General features: G+C 31.0%; 1 pseudogene; it reads right to left on the bottom strand.

Moving 5' to 3' along the window:
- Positions 1–1916: 1916 nt before the first annotated feature.
- Positions 1917–3330, bottom strand: LOC107856080 (annotated as a pseudogene).
- Between the last annotated feature and the right edge of the window lie 12722 nt (positions 3331–16052).

The following is a 16052-nucleotide window of genomic DNA, read 5'->3' as shown; positions in this document are numbered from 1 at the left end:
ATAAGGTAAAAAACTAATATCATGCGGTCGATTTTTGAAAACAAATAATAATAAAATACATCATTTGTTAAAGAATTTATGGAAAAGCCGACCTTTCATTAGAAATCAACTATTGGCGTCAATTTTTTTTAAAAATATATTTTATTAAAATTCACCTGTTCAAGGTTAGGTTTTTGTTTTTTTGATTGTGGGTGACAATAGTTGTTAATGATATATGATGGTTGATGGTGATGCGATTGATTATTATGATGGATAACAATGATTGTTGATAATGTCGGGGAACGAAAAAGTTGACTATCTTACTAGTGTATGACAGTACTGGTGATTAGGAGTAGCGATTGATGGTTATAAATTATAGGTCAAAGGCATCGATAGACACTTAAATTTGTTGCCAAAATTCACTTAGACACCTCAACTAAGGTCTGTTCCTATCAGACCCCTAAATCCCCCACATTTTGTTCCAATTGGACCTTTTTTTGACAATCAACTATAAATTTAAAGTGTGTGGATTACACTCATGGTGATGTGACAATTTGACAAATAAAATAATGACACGTGGCTATATGAGTATAAAAATTATTTTAGAATATATTAAATTTTAAAAATGATTTTAAATTAAAAAAATAAACCCTTCTTCTCCATCTTCACTCTTTCCTCCACCTTCACTCTTCTTCTCCATTTTCACTCCATTTTTGGAGATATTATTCCGGCGAGTTTCGTTCTCTATTTCTTCCGGCGAGTCTCGTTCTTCTTTCTATAGCTAGCAATATGAATTCAGATTCAGTTGGGTCATTTCAAAAAATTACCAAAGGTTACATAATCTATTAATCCAAAAAAATCACTCTTAACTGAAATTCGACACGTAAAAGTTAGTATTTAGGCAAATCAAATTTGCAAAATCCATTGATTTTTAAAGTTAGTTTGTGTCTCCCTTTATCATAGTCAACAGTAGCTTGTTTTTTCTTGTCAAAGGTTGTAATTTTTTTGTTTTTGTTGTTGGATTTTTGTTGGTTTAAGGTGAGTGTAATGAAATGAGTTTGAATGTGGAGCTTTGTATGGTGGAAGCCATGGAAAAAAAAGAAGCTGAACTTAAAAAAAAAAAATCAGTTTGAAGATTCTTGATTATGAGTTTCATAATTGGAAATTGATGAATTAAAGAAGGGACATTGATTTGCGTTTTGGATGACTTGTAGTGGGATCAAGAAGACGGACAGGAAGAAGATAAGAAGAAGACGATGATTTTTTTTAAAGAAGACGATGGGGGCAGGTGGGTGTGAAGAAGACGACGAAGAGGGGGTGTTTCTTTTTTTAAAAAATAATTAAGAAGTTATAATAATTAAAATTAATAAAATAATTTTAATATAAGTTTTTTAATTAAAGAATATTATTTATTCTATTATTAAAAAAAAATTGAGCCGTCAGTGCCACTTGGCATGTTTTTATTTGTTATTTAGGCAAAAAATCATGCTTCACGCGTCTCTAGTGAGTGAAAAACACGTACAGTGCCATGTAGGCAAAAAAATGTCCAATTGGAACAAAATGTGGGGGATTTAGGGGCCTGATAAGAACAGACCTTATTTTAGGTGTCTAAGTGAATTTTGACAACAGGTTTGAGTGTCTATCGATGTCTTTGACCTAAATTATAATAATAAATGTAAATTGTGATTGGTGATGATGACTGATGAATATAGTGATTGACAATACTAGCGATTGTTGTTTATGTTAATTAATGTTTTCTTAAGAAGCGTATTAGAAAAGAAACACAAAAAGTAATTAGAAACGGAGGAAGTACAACATTCTTTGACAAGAATATGAAGATGTTACTAAGCTTCACGGATGAAACACAGTAGAATATATAGTAACACTACTTAATACTACAACTTATTCGATGAAATTAAGACCTTCATACTTTTTGAAGACTGATTTGAAAGATAATCGAACATGAAAACTTATTTGAATAGGAAATTTTAAGAAATAAAATTACCCCTTAGTTTCACTAAGTATAGAATTGATTTGAACATGTAGTCTGACGGAAATAGAGCGAATTACTGTACCCAATTCTGCTTCTTGCAAGATCAAATTCCACAAGGATGTCCTGCATTTGATATCCACCAATAGCAATGGCTTGTCCAAATGTTTGGTTTCGTTCAACAAATGGTAGACATATAACTTTCTCACTAACTTTTACCAATGAATTTGCACCAGTAATTGTCCAGTACACATTTGGCTTGTGTAAAACAATATCAATTTTAGGTGCATTGTAACCTAGACGTGACATACCAATATATGTCGAGTCAAAACATGTCTTAAAAGGTTGCACTGCTGGCACCATTTTCACCTCTTTCGGCATTTCACTCACAGAACTTTTACTTACAACATCGTAAATAGAAGGCTCCAATAGGGTGTAAGGAACGGCCGTGCTGATCCTCATCCCACCAACTTCTTCATTTTTATCCAACGAGAGCAATGTTCTGTTCAGTGACAAACTTTTTTCGTTAATTCTAATGGAAGAAACTTGAATGTAATATTCGGGCGAAGCGCAATTGAAGAGAAAAAGAAATTTGGGTAAATAATTATAGGTGTATTGATAAGATCTCTAGAGGCATCAAAGCCAAGTGGAAAAATATAAGGCCTGTGACCAATGAAGATTATTCCATTTTTGTCTGTTGAAGGGACTCAAGCAAATAGCAAATTGTCTGCTGAATCTAAAAGTTGATGCAAGTTGAGTAGCAAATGATACTGGACTTTGCTGACCAAAACCAATCATTCCTTTAACATCTTTGCCTAGATTTTGTGTTAAATATGACGGAGAGCAGCTGAAGATAAACTTGGGGACAGTTACCACGGGCCCGGGCCTGGGCTCCACGAGGCCCGAATAGGATCCGTTAATCGATTGAATGGTTAAAAGATCCTCCGCAACTTCACCCCCTGAGTAGAAAGTATTCATAGCCGGGTTTGACACAATGTTATAGCACGTTTCGGTTGCAACCAGGCCGGGTTTTATTTTTTTATTGTACAGTCTCCACAAGCTATCGATCTAGCGACATTACATTGTGTTGAATTGCAACGAGCGGACTTGTACGTTGAGCTTTTAAAGCCCGTTTCGCAATCCACCCATAGGTTTTCGCTACCAACATGGACAGCGAGTTTAATGGGGACTAGAGGTGTTCTTTGGTGAATTTGTGTAATGTATTGTAGAGTAGAAGGGTCTTTTTTCACTGCAAGGAATATAGTTTTAGGCTTGAAATTGGTTTGAGCTAGACAAGTTGATGTGATGAGAAGTAAACAAAAATGAAAGAGATAGATGCTAGGGGATGACATATTGGAAATTAATTTGAAAGATTTTAGTGTGAAAATATTGGATATGATAGACATCTATTTATAGCTAGTGTGAGGAAGTCAGTCAACCCATGAATAGATAGCACCTCCAACACCTTGATTTTATTATAGTTAATGGGAAAAAATTCAGATACAGTCTCATTAGAGTATCTACAACTAACTTTCTAATCTAAATTTCATATTTACAATTCATAGACAAAATAAATGATAGTTTTATGTATATATATACAAAAAAAAAAAAAGGAAAAGTCCATAACAACAAAAAGAGATAAAAAAGGAAATTTTAATGTAATAAATATCCTTAATCTTCTCCAACTTTCCATTTATTTCTCTGATATAACAGATCAATAAATATGAATTCATGAGTTAATTACTCCCTCAAAAGTTGATAATTTTTTTTTAATTGAGAAAGTTGGTAGAGCATACAAAATTCTGGTATATACGGTTTACGAAAATTATTTTTTTACTTGAATTTATTTATTGAAATCCTTTTTTGAATCTAATACGCAATAAAAATTGATTCAATTTCAACACAATGATAATCGATTTTATTATTGGTTTGAATTAGATTTTCGAAATTGAATGCACAATATAAACTTCAAACACTTTCAAATTATCAATTTTGTAATTACTATTATTTTTGTATACAATAACTTCAATTATAATTTTGTGTTTCAATTTTCGTATTCAATTTTTATTTTCATAATTTAGAATTTTTATTTCACAGAAGTTGTTAAAAGGTTATAATCCTTATTTGTGTTGTTTTTTTTTCTTTTCTAAATCCCATTTGTTATTGCAATTTGTGTGATATATTCATTCATTACTCTACTGCATATTTCATAACATACACATTGACAGTCTTTTAATATTTTTTTATGTATATCTATTCATAGTATATTTGAATTTCTGTATATATGTTAACATAAGTGTATAGTTGTATTTGTATATCTGTTTTAAAGATTACAAAGATTGTTTTTATTATTTGTATATCTGTATATTAGTTTACATAAATTTGATATTTGTATATCTGTTGTTTGTATGTCTATATATACATATATGCAAATGAAGTATGCATATATTCAAATCAAAACCGTTGTTTATTATTTGTATATCTGTATATATAAATTTGAATGTTGTTTGTAAATGATATTGCAAACGAAATATACACATATTCAAATCAAAATTGTTGTTTATTATTTATATACCTGTTGTTTGTATATCTGTATATACAAATTTGAATGTTGTTTGTAAACGAAATATACATATTTGTATATCTGTATATACATATATGCAAACGAAATAAACATATACATATATATTTATTATTTGTATATCTGTTGTTTGTATAGCTGTATATACAAATTTGAATGTTTTACATAATAACAAATTTGAATGTATATACATATGTGCACTCTAAAACTGTATATATCTGCATATGCATTATTCTTCAAAATGTATATGTGAAAGTTAACTATATATACATATACGTAAATTGTATATACATATATCAAAAATACAAACTATATATGCATACATGCACTTTAACTCTGTATATATATGCATGTATTATTCTACAAAAAAAAGTATATGTATCTACATATATTGAAACAAAAATGTATATTGACCAACAATTCTGTTTCATGAAAATATATACAAAAAAACCTCGTAATCATTGTCAACTTCATTGCTCCCCTTTTAGATTTAGATACCTTAAAATATTTTTTTCTTTCCGCCTTGTTAGAAGATGCAAAATTCTTTCCTTTTTTTTTTTTTTCTGATAAATCATCCATCAAAAAAAATGGGGGAGTGACTTACATAAAATATAAAAATTTATATTATAAAATAAAAATCCGCAAAACGAAAAAATTATAAAAACGGGGGAGTGCTCCCCCTTTTCTATTTTTTTTGTAAAATATATGAGCAACGAAGAAATTTAACGACTAACTGACATAATGTATAATTTTTTTTTTTTAAAATTAAATCTAATGTCAATAAATATCCTAAACAGATTTTCTGTGGTGAAAAATCCGCAAAAACGATTTAGCACAGAAAAATCAAGGATTATATTTTGTGATATTAGAGTGACTTTGAGAGAAAAATAAGGAAAAAAAAAGTTGAAAAAGATTTCTTGAATAATCATGTATTATGATGTTGCCAATGTTGTCATTTCTTTAATTTAAAATCAAGTATATTAGAGTGATTTTGAGAGAAAATTAAGGAAAAAATAGTTGAAGAAGATATCATAAAAAATTTTGTGTTTTGATATTCTATTGTTGTTTTTTTTTTTTTTTTTTGAGTCAATAGGATAGAGAGAGAATAGAAAGAAAATACCAAAAATAAATATATGAGAAAGAAAATTGATATATACAAATCTTAATATATTTGTATATAAGGCCCACAAAAAAAACTGACTTTTAACTACCAAATAACTATAAATTATAATTTTTTAAAACATTAATCAGATCATATAATTAATATAGTATTTTGTCTATATTTCCTAGTTAATGTTCATTCATTTGTCTTGTGTGGAAATCACATCTTCATGGGCCTTTCCAATAGTGAAGTTTCTTGGATATGGAAGTTTAAACTTGAAAACAACCCTTCTGGCAGTGAAGCAGGGAAGTACTACTTTTTTTTTTTTTTTTTAAAAAATAAACATAATACTAAAAATATATTATTAATTTGATTTGGTCAAACGACTTACATATTAAAAATATTTTTTTAAAAATATAATACGAAAAATATATTATTAATTTGATTTGATCGAACGACCTATATATTAAAAATAATGTTAAAAAACTTGAATTCTATTTATTGTCATATTTAATCAAATATTTTGAGTTTGAAATGCAACCCATATGGATATTTGAATAGCGCTCCATTCCATGATAATATTATGTATATTTGAATGTACATGAGCTTCCCTTTTACTGTCCAGCACATTGCCACAAAATTGGGGAGTTATATTAATTTTTTTTTTAAAATTACTGGAATGGGGATTTGAACTCGCGACCAATACATAAGGGGAAACCCCCTTGACCATTGAGCTACCATAACTGATTTGGAGAGTCATATTATATTTGTCTCTTCGCGTTCTTTTTATGCACCATTATTCAAATACCGCCGACAAATTTTCCTACTTTTCTAATATAGTTTGCTATTTGAACGCATTAACAAAATTGATCTACTAAGTTACTCCTCCGTTCCTTTTTAGTTGTCATAATTTTAAAAAATAAAAAATCAAACAATGTAAACTTCAAATCAATTCTATACTTGGAAAATTAAGTGTCATTGTATCTTTTAAACTTTCGTATTTAATAAGCTTTATGTTTGATGAATCTTCAAATCATAAGTTAAGGTTATGATAATCTTTCGTCAAATAAGTTACTGTATTATTAGTATGATGTTTTTTTTTAAAATAATTCTTTTATCATGTATTATTCAAATTAAATACGAATACATCGGTAATGAGAGATAGAGATGGAGGGCTAGCATTGATGTTATGAAAGAAAGTTGGATTGATCTTCGGTTCTTCGAATTAGAAATACTAAAATGAAGTTTATATAAAATATTGATGTCAATTATGCCTTGGTTTTCACATTTGGATATTGTTTCTATTTTTATACTCTCTTCGCTATCAATTCAATTGGCAATAGTTGAAATTTCAAGATACAAACTTCTAAACGTTGATCGAAATTTCTTTTATTCTTTATATGCATTTTAAATATTTTAATTTTTTTTTTATTATTGTGATATATATATAGTAACTTTATATGATTTTCAAATATATAAATTTTATTTTGGAAACTAGCACGGTCGGCTATACCGTAAAGCCGTTAAAGCAATGGCTTGGGGCCCAACATTTTTGAAGCCCCTATTTTTAAGTTAGAAGATAGTTCACAATGATAGTATATTACATACAAATTTTAACGATAATATCTATGTAATTCAAAAATATTTTCATTAACCGACAACAAAATGCACATCTAACACACAAAATGCACATATGCCGCATGATATGCACGTATGTCACACAAGGTGCACACAAAAACTAATTTTATTGAATATATCTGAAACTTTTTATCATGAATTGACTTTAGACCACCAAATTTATTGAGCCGTCCTTGAAAACTAGACCCTTAGGATCAGCATTTAAAATTCTCTTTAGATATGGAACGATAGTTCCCGTAGGAAGAGGAGCTATTCAAATATCCAGATGCCTGGGTTGCATAACTGGTACTACTATATATTATTCAAGTAGGATATCATATTATAATATTGAATAAATTAACGTTCTAAATAGAACATTAAAGTGAACACACATGTATATATTTCACATTCAAGAAACTTCTCATCAATTTAAAACGCTCATTAGTACGTTACTGTTGAGGTTTTTGAGCAAAATGTTCCTTGAGTTTGGAGAAAGATCCATTTTTATTTTTTGGCAAAATGGTTTGATAGACTCTTGTACTATGCCCGTTTTGTAATGTAGACACTTCTACTTACACGTTTGTCATTTGGATCCTTGAACCCATTAAAAAGCAACATTTTAAACTCATTTTCTGATGTGGTATCCTATGTGGCTGGAACGATATAGGAATGTGTAGTTTAGCCTCCTAGTGCGCGTTAGCCATCAATAAAAGGCCCCCAACAGTCATAAAAGACCTTATAAATGCTCCTTCTTCCTCATTTGCTTCCAACAATCATTTGCTTCCAACACCATTGTTGGAGCAAATTGAGCTTCTTTTTTCCCTTCTTCATTTTTTCTCTCAAGTTCTTGTTCCTTAATTTTTTTTTCCTGCTCTGTTCATAATATTGGAAAGTTAATTTTTTTATGTAATTTTTCGCAACACCATACAGTTCGGATTTGTTATTGTGGGCTTTACGCTGAACTTAAGATGTCAAGAACACCAACCAACCCTGGAAGAATGTTTTGGGGCTTTCAAAAATATCAAGTTGATAATGGTTGTGGATTCTTTCGATGGGCTGATGAAAATGAACAATATAAAGGCAGACATCGAAGGCAACGAAGACAACAAGGACTGGAAAGATATGAAAGGCACGAAAGACATGAAAGATTAAGTATTAGTATTGATATCACTGTTATCATTATTGTTGTCATCTGATTTCTATTTGTTGCATTTAAGATGGCTTGATCTTTGTAGTTGGAATGTGCAATGAAAATGAAATTCAAATTTAATGACAAACACCATTTTGCCAACATAGAAATCTTCAATATATAATGTCTTAACAAGAGTTGACATCAAAAAGCTTGTCTTAACAACATCTTAAATGAGAAGTGCACCAGAAGTCTTAAAAAAAAATTGTCTTAACAACACTTGGGATCAATACAGAAAGAGAATTATACTAATGTGTTCCTTGAGTGCTTGTTGTGGACTGATTCTTGCTGGCTTGAGTGCTTGATGTGGCTTGAGTGGTTGTAGATGATTTTTCCTTTGATCTTTTGTAACTCTGTTCTTGTAGCTGTCTTTGAGTTACTGCAACTCCACCTTTCTACCTTAGTTCATTTGGTTTCTTCAAATCAAGGACATAATTTGAGAGATGGCTCTACTTCTTATAGATTTCGAAAACCTCTGTGTCCAAGAAGTACCGTCAGCATGCCAAGTTTATGTCGAAGGTGCGGCTCAGGTAAGCCTTCAATCTTGCAATCTCATCAACATCATCACCAGTGACCACAATATTCTAAACACGAATACCGACACCACCGACAGCCACCACAAACACCACCAACCAATGCCATCACCAGTGCCATCACGATGACCACAAATACCACCACCATCACCAACACCACAAACACCATCCAACAATACCACGAAAGTCAATGGAACACTGCGACGGAAACTAGGGATTTCTCGAATTCTTCCTATGATTTTACCATCAAAACTCAAAATTGTAAACCCATTCTCCACGATAGTACAACTAAAAGTTTTATTTTTCATCATTAACTTAAAAGCCCTTATTTTTTAGAAAAAAATAACAAATATAGAACTCTTCTCAAACTCTGTTGCCTATGGAGACAAAGAAAACGACTGATACAAGCAAGAATAAAGTCAAAAATAACACCTATGTGGTCAAAAATGAGAAGAAAAATAATCTATTATGGAGGGTTGAGCAAATTTGTTGAGTAGTTGTTGTCTGTATTGTATTATTGAGTGAGAATGAGAGAGAAAGAGCGTGAACTCGAGATTTGAAATGATGAAACGTTTTGTATGGTTTAATTTGTATTTTGGAAAAGAATGACAATTTTGAAAATGTTAATTTGATCCGAATTGATCTTAATTATTTTTAAAATCATAAAATATATGCATAATTTTTAACCCTCTCATCATGCAATTGCCAAAAGGGTAACTCAATTGAAATTGCATAAAAATAATTGAAGTTATAGTTGATCGGGTACTCTAGTTGACCTTATGAACTCACCCCTGGTCCTAGATTAATCAATTTAGGTATTATTAGTCTAACATATGAACTCAATTGAAATTGTATAAAAATAACAACATATTGCATCAGATTTCACATCTGTTGTAAATTAACAATCAGATTAGGTAACAACAAATTATGAATTTGTTGTAAATTATCAAATAGAGTAAGTCATCTATTGCGACGGATTACCCATCTATTGTAAATTCTCAAATGGATTGTCATATATAGCAAAAGATTACTCATATGTTGTAAATTATCAAATAGGCGCTACCATCTGTTGTGGATGACACTATGAGAACTCACCCCTAGTCTTAGATTAATCAATAGTTGATCCTATGAGAACTCACCCCTAGTCCCAGATTATTCAATTAAGGTATTAGTACCTTATCCTAGATTAATCAATTAAGGTATTAGTTAAACATATGAGGTAGTAAGAATTGGTTCGACTCAAAGTTATCGATCGATGACTCTGGTCGGGAGGAATGCAGTACCGTCTCATCATGCAATTGCCAAAATACTCAATTGAAGTTGTAGTTGAACCTATGAGAACTCAACCCTAGTCCTAGATTATTTAATTAAGGCATTAGTTGAACATATGAGGTAGTAAGAATTGGTTCGGCTCAGAGTGATCTATCAACGACTCTGGTCGGGAGGAACGCAATACCGTCTCATCATGCAATTGGCAAAATATTCAATTGAAGTTGTAGTTGACCCTTTGAGATCATTCATTCATCCCTTGTTCCACCTAGATTGATGTAGGTATTATTATTAATCTTAACATTAAGTTAATGAGAACTCATTTCAACTCAGAGTGAAAGATCGATGACTTGCGTCGGGATGAACGTAATACTAACACCATGCAAATGCAACGACTAAATTGGATTTGTAGTTGACCCTGTGAGCATATTCATTCATCCTACGTTCCACCTAGATCGATGTAGGTACTATTATTAATCTTAACATTAAGTTAATGAGAACTTATTTCAACTCAGAGTGATCGATCGATGACTCAGGTCGAGATGAATGCAATACCAATACCATGCAATTGCAAAGACTCAATTGGATTTTTTGTTGACCCTGTGAGCTCATTCATTCATCCCTAGTTCCACCTAAATCAATTGCAATGAAATCTGTAGCAACAAACGACTGAGCTGTTGGAGAATTTCAAACAGATAATAATATTTGTTACAACAGATGACATATCTGATTTAGTTATCAAATAGACATTTGCATCTGTTATGATGGATAACTGAGCTATTGGAAATTTTCAAACAGATATTGATATTTGTTGTAACAGATGATATTTCTGATTTAGTTATCAAATGGACATTCCCATCTGTTGTCACAGATGACTGAGCTGTTGAAATTTTTCAAACAGATATTTATATCTATTGCAACAGACAACATATCAGTTTGAAAATCTTTTTTTTTCTTTTAATTTTAAAGTAAGCTTCTGTCCAAGTAGATAAAGTAGTGCTACTAAAGGCGATAAAAAATATTTCTTGGATAACTCAAAAATCTAATTGAGTAGTTTTGTCTTTTCTTTTCAATGTCACCCATTTTCTTCCCCGTGTCCCTCAAATTATTAATGAATATTAAAACCTCTAATACTTCTTCTGTTTCTTATTATATTAGTTGGCCCCTATTGACTTGGCACACCCATTAAGAAAATATTAGGGGTTATTTTACTATCAAATTAGCCTTAATAATTATGCTTTGAAAATATAAATTTGAATAAATACACTTTGTTTAGTCATTTAATATTAAGGGTAGTACATCTAGAAATTAAAATTTTTCATCTCTCCTTCAGCCCTAAATTTATTTTATTCGTCTCTCATCTTTTTTGTTTCTATCCTTTTTAGGGTTATCACAACCTTTTTGCCTCTCCTCTTTCTCATAAATTCCATTCATATCTAAACTGATCCATATCTTTAGATTCCTCAACTAAAATTGTTGTTTTGATCCCCTTTTGACATTAAGGTATGATTCACTATTGCTCTTTCATTCTCATCTTCTTCTTGCAAGTTATTTACATCTTTTTTTAATTTAATTACCATTTACCCATATCATATTTATTTTAAAAATTTGAAGAAACTTTTAGTTGTTGAATAAATGAACCTAGAATTTTTATTACAAGATGCGAAAAAAAGTTATCTTTTGGAAGAAGTTTAAAAGCCTTGTTGGCAGTATTATTTTTTTTTATGTATTTTGTTTATTTCTTTATTGTTGATGTCGTTGGAGGAGTTGGCGTAGTTGGAAATTGTGGTGTGGTATTGTTGATAGTGGCGGATCTAGGTTTTTTAGATGGTGGGTGCTTCTTAGCTTAAAAATAGTAGAGTCTGAACAATCAACACAAAGAGTAAGGGAGAAAAAAAATAAAAGAAAGTTTAAAGTGAATAAGGAAAGAAGAGTTGGTTACCAAAATTAAAAAAATATGTGCTGAGTGGGAATTGAACTCATGACCAAAAGAAATAAATAGCCTTAAACACCCATAAACAACCACTAGACTAACCAAACAACTCTTACTATGTATGCTCACTGATTAGATTATATACATTTTTTCTTAATTTTCATATACATATATAAAGTTTGATACGAGTTTAGTATGTGCTCGCACACCCGGAGGACTCCATGTGGGTCTGTCCCTAGTTGTTGATGGTGTTGGAACATAGAATTAATGTTTTTTTGTTGTTAATGATGTTGTTTGAACAAATGTTGTTGTTTTTTTGTTGTTGATATTTTTTATTTGTTGTTTGTAGTTTATGCTGTTGTCGATGTTGCAACAGATGGAGCAACTGTTGGAACAAATCAAACCACCAGCAAGGCTGGTATGTATTCCAATAGACTCCACATCTGTTGCATCAGACTCCACATCTGATGCAACAGATTCCACATCTGATGCCAACATATGGATAATGTTCTTTCTATGACATGAGATTTTTCCTTCTTCTTTGTAGATATATAAAGAACTGAAAGTTGATCAACTTTTGCTTGACCATCACAAGAGGCTGCAGTAAAGATAGGTTCGGAGGAATAAGCTACATGCAGATGGAACCATTTCATATGTGGGAGGTATGTATTACTGATAATGTTATCGTGGAAACACACATAGAGCACACTGATTTTGTGAATGCTGTTTTTACAGATTAGTCATAGATCATTCAAACAAGATATCTATAATTTTACAGTTAAGTTTGGTAGGTCCGAATTGATAAGGCTGAAAGACTATGAAAATGGTTCTAATACCTTGGTAAGATTTAATGTCGGATGTTGCTCATGTTTATTTGTCATGCCTTTTACATACTTTTGCTGTGGCAAACATTTCTGGCGATGGTGTAGATTTTTGCATGATGGATATGTTGTCCTCTATATGGGAGAAGAATGATCAATCTTGCCCCTCCTTTCTTATCTTGTGTATGCAAATGTGAAGAGTGCAAGGCAAAACATGATGGAGTGATTAATACTGTTAATGCATTAACTGCTGATGTAAAGGAATTGATATCTAACAGTAGTGTCATTCGATCAAAGAGGATTTTAGTTTCATTCACTCCATTAGATATTAAGGCTAAGAGGAGAAATAAAGCAATTTTTAAGGCATTATCAAGTATCCGAAAAATGAAAAATTTTGGATTCGAAAAAGGTGAGAAGATAAAAAGAGGAGGAATAGGAAGGAAAAACTGAATGCTAGATTTAGTTCATCTTGTGTCATTATGTAGAGATACTCCATCTAATTTTGAGTGTTTTTTATTTTCAGGATGATGAGGAAGGTAGAATTTCCCCATCATTGGCTAATACCGAAAACAAGACATCTGATGTTATTGAACCACCAGACTTCCTTATGAAGTTTGATAATCTAGAAGACGTCTTTGCTCGAGTTAGTCAATAGATTAAATGATCTCAATCACTTAGTTTTTATACTGATCAATCTTCTCCCACAGAAGAGAAGAGATCAATAGAACTGCTTGACACAACGAAAGATGATATCGAGAGATTACTGATTATGTCTTCTCAAGACTTGCTTCTACCAAAAAACTATTCTGTATTGAGTGCTGCACTATCCATATATGCTGTAACATCAGATTTATCAGCCGAGAGAGCGCTTGCCTTGGAAAAACTCAAAGAGAACCTTCCATACTTCTCCTTGACCTTGCATAGAGCTAAGAAGGACCAAGAGGAGTATTATAAGAAAGCTGCCAAGAAAGAAAGTAGTCCTTGTTGACAAACTCACAAAAGATCAAGAGCTCTATACTGAGCTTAACAACCACAATGACAAAATGATTGAATTGGAAGTGGTGACTTGACTTAGTCAAACAAAAAGTCACGACTGTTCATATCCCTTACTTAAATAAAACTGGTGATTTTTCGAATATGTAAATTAAAAAAAAAATGAATCTAAATATAATATTTTATCTTTTTATTGTATTTCAGAAAGAGACAGATTGGTAATCTATTGCAAAATATATTCCACCTATCAGATAACTTAATAACATATTGACAATTTGTTGCAACAGATGGATATATAAGTTTATTTTTCCATCAGCTGTGGAGTCTGTTACAACTTGCTAGTCATCTGTTTATTCAATTTCATCGAGAGCAATAGATTTTTCTAAACACTTCTTGGCCAAACTCAATTTTTCTCTTGGATTGCTTTTTTTTGTTTGCTTCCTTCAAGCTGGCCTCCAAATTCAATTTTTGCCATTAATCCAAGAGAAAAAATTGAATTTGGAGGCCAACTTGAAGGATGCAAAGAAAAAAAGAGAAGCAACCCAAGAGCAAAAATTGAGTTTGGCCAAGAAGTGTTTAGAAAAATCTATTTCTCTCGATGAAATTGAATAAACAGATGACTAGAAAGTGCAACAACTACCACAGCTGATGGAAAAGCAAACTGATATATCCATCTGTTGCAACAGATTATCATTATATTGTAAGTTATCTGACAGGTGGAATATATTTTGCAATAGATTACCAATCTGTCTCTTTTCGAAATACAATAAAAAGATAAAATGCTGTATTTAGATTTGTTTTTTTAATTTACATATTCAAAAAATCACCAGTTTTATTTAATTAAGGGATATGAACAGTCGACTTTTTGTTTGACTAAGTGAAGTCCCTTCCAATTCAATCATTTTATAAATAGGTCCCTCCGACCTCCTCTTACTCACTCGTTCATTCTACTACACTTACAATACTAATATGGATGATCCAAATTCATACAAGAAGATTCATATCAAGTCCTTCCAGGAACTTCAAAGGCAGTTTGATGAACTCTAGAGGGATTTGGACGACTTCGGAGCAAGGCTGAGGAGGGCCCTGCTACTGCCGGATAAAAATTGTCTGGTTGACAATAATAATAGTAGTAATAATAATAATAGTAGTAGTCATAATAATTATGTTATATTTTTTCTTTCTTTTAACATATGTATTTTTCTTTTTTATATCCGATCTACCTATAAGGGATTCAAAAAAATCTATGTATATGTTTGGTTTGGTTTGGTCAACTTTAAATTTTTAACTCTTATTCAATATTTAATTAGCATTCTATTTATTTCCTATTCTCAACATGTCGATAGTTGGAGGTAGGGATTGAGAGCACTTGTGGCAACAGAAGGTGGTGAAAAATCATGATGAGAAATTCTCCTAAACACGGCTCGTTAATAAATAATAAGGAACTAAATGATATTATCATCGTAAAAGAAAGATTATTTAATTTTAAAAAAGTCACAACATTGGATTAATTTAATTAAGTTATATGATGATATGATTGTTAAAAAGAAAGTGAATGAATAGTCGTGACTGTGACTTTTTATCTAAACACATTCAGCAAACAAAAATAAAAAACGCTGCTAATGCATCAAATTCCTCATCTGTTGCGACTGATGAATCGGTTAGAAGAAATAAAAAAAGCTCGTTAAGCAGATGGTCGATTTATTGCAACAGATGGTATATCTGTTGAAACAGATGGGTTATCTGATGCAACCGATATACAATCTATTGCCAAAACTCAATTAAAAAAATGGTTATTAAAGAAACAATTATTAAAAACCAGGTGTATTCGATTTTTAAATTGAGAAAAAGGTTATTTAAATTTAATACGCTGAAAAGTCATGACTTGTCACAATAATAAAAAACTCACCAGCTTGATTTAATTATGTTATTTCTTTTCACAGAAAAGAATAAGGAAATAAATGATAAACACAATTTAAATAGTAAAAAAATCACCAAAAATATTCTTGTTTTTAAATCTTCTTTATTAATATATATAATTAAAA

This window comes from Capsicum annuum, chromosome 1, assembly GCF_002878395.1.
Source record: "Capsicum annuum cultivar UCD-10X-F1 chromosome 1, UCD10Xv1.1, whole genome shotgun sequence".
In the NCBI taxonomy this organism is placed as follows: domain Eukaryota; kingdom Viridiplantae; phylum Streptophyta; class Magnoliopsida; order Solanales; family Solanaceae; genus Capsicum; species Capsicum annuum.
Note: the sequence above shows the minus strand (reverse complement) of the source record. Positions and strands in the feature narration are given on the sequence as shown.